General features: G+C 23.2%; 1 pseudogene; it reads right to left on the bottom strand.

The window, feature by feature from the left end:
• The window catches only part of LOC105617827, a 1,121-nt pseudogene extending 636 nt beyond the window's left edge, over positions 1 to 485 (bottom strand).
• Positions 486 to 2,475: the final 1,990 nt, after the last annotated feature.

Below are 2,475 nucleotides of genomic sequence, written 5' to 3'. Positions count from 1 at the left end.
ATATATATATATATATATATATATAATAAGATATATATNTGAGATATTATATATAGATAAATAAATTGTTGATACTCATATCNCGGTAAGTTTCAGTTTTAGACATAAATTTAGATAACATTTGTATTCTAGTCTTAATAGACATATTATTCCAAGTTTTGAATCCTTTCTTAGCAGATTGATAGATTTTTTTATGTTGGTGCTGTAATAAATATATACATTAATTGATTAAAAGTTTAATATATGTTTTCTCAATTTTTTTAAATTTAAGGAAAGATTATAATATGTTTAATTAATCTAATAAAATAATTTAAAGATTAAGAAAACGTGTGCATTCTTACTATGTTGCATTTGCCCATAGATTATGGGCAAATATGTTTCCAATATATGCCCTTTACGGGTTTTTGCCATGCACCATCATAAAAAAGGTTACCAATAGAAACATCGTTTATTTTTATAATAGGTGATAAATGTACTAAATTCATATTGGATTTTTTATTTTGATTAATTGATTCATTTTGATAAGTAATATTCGACATCGCAAATTCAGTATTTGTTAGATAATGTATAGATAGATGTTTATAAATCCAAAGTAGTGTACTACCATGGAAATCCATATATGTATTTATAAATATTAAGTCACTCTGAATAATTGTGAAATAGAAAAAGAATTTTAATGAAATTCAAAATAACTCTCGGTAACATATACCTTTAAATAATTTAAATAATATACATTTATAGATAATGCTAAATTCTTCGCAGCTACAATATCTTCCGACCATATGGATATTATATTTATTATGTCGTCACATGGAAGAAATTGAATATCTTTCACTGATTGAAATGTATCAATAGTTATGAATTCTGAACGATAATTCTTCATGAACCATACAAATTTCTCATTCACTCGTTTTTTACCCATATTTTATGTAAAGGAAAGTGGTCTGTTATTATTAAACAATTAATAACTGCATACAAGTCCGAATCTTCTAAATACAAGTCCGAATCTTCTAAAATTATCATTTCATTCCTTGTATAAGATTTATCTGTATAAATACACTTTATATAAAAAATTTTAATTATAAAACAAAAACACATTTTTATAAATAATGGGCATTTTCCAGTAAGAGACAAATGACACAGTGAGTAGATCTAGTAAATCATTTCATCTTTGTTTATCATTGACGAACAATTAGGATGAAACAATTTTCTATGTTACAATCATATCAACTGTTGGAAAACGTCCAATATGAATAAATATTTCTTACCGTGTATTAGAATAGAACTTATTTTATCATATGTGTTTATATATTCTGATATATCTCTAAAAAACATAGAAAAAGATATTAAAAAAATATAAAACATTAATTTTAATATAAAAATTTCTCGATAAATAAGTATGAGAATAACTACTTTAGTGAAGAAAATTTGTTATATATATAGTTACATAAGACAATCTAGAAAAAATAAACTCATCACAGATTCTGTACACATCGTGATGAGTGTAATCACTAATAAACTGGATATTTCATTAAAATCGTAATTTACAAAAACAATAAAAGTATATAGAATTTAAGCTATAAAACTTTCATAAATAATCAACTTAATACGTTCATTATTATACTATCTGTTATTCTTATTTATTAGAAGAAAAAAACTAAAAATATAATCGCTCGTTAAGTTGTCTCTAAATGTTTAAGGATCATCTGAAGAGGATCTTCTTAATAAGTCGAAACATATATTGTCTATATACAAATGTTCATTTAAATTTTAATTAAATCTTATTGTACTTTATTAATGTAACATTTTCAATCAATATTTTTTTATTCTTATATGTCCTTTATAATATTTGTTTAAATTGTAAAAATACAAACATAAATAATATTTTTCAATTTTGCAAATGCGAGAATATTACTGTAGGTACCTAAAGTTATTACTGATTTATTAGCGATTATCTGAGAATATTCAGTTAAATAGTGTAAAATAGTAGTAATCACATCTATATGTTTAAAAATAGATGAAAAAAATGGCATGTTCTGATATATTGTCTCTGTCAGTATCTGCAATCTGTGCAGAAATGAGAACATTAAATTAACAAAGATGAAAGCAACCTCTATGTCTTTTATTTCCATTTTAAAATTCTATCTTTATTTACCTCTTCACCATATCATCGTTAGATTGAAACCTACACTTTTGTATCATATCAAATATACCATCTAGCTTCTTCAATAGTTCCTAAAAAAATACGCATATAAAGCAATATTATATGTTACATACAAAAATTGGAGATTCTTTTGGCAATAATATTAAATCTTATAAATTATCAACAATGTATTATTATACTGCACATATCAATACTCACTTTTTCTTTTTTATCATCATAATTTAGATTAGTATAATATTCATTTAAAACTTTCACTTGCTTCATGAATGTTAATCTAATTCTATAATATTTGGAAGAAAAAAGTAAATTAC

This window comes from Atta cephalotes (genome assembly GCF_000143395.1).
Source record: "Atta cephalotes unplaced genomic scaffold scaffold00014, whole genome shotgun sequence".
NCBI lineage: Eukaryota > Metazoa > Arthropoda > Insecta > Hymenoptera > Formicidae > Atta > Atta cephalotes.
Note: the sequence above shows the minus strand (reverse complement) of the source record. Positions and strands in the feature narration are given on the sequence as shown.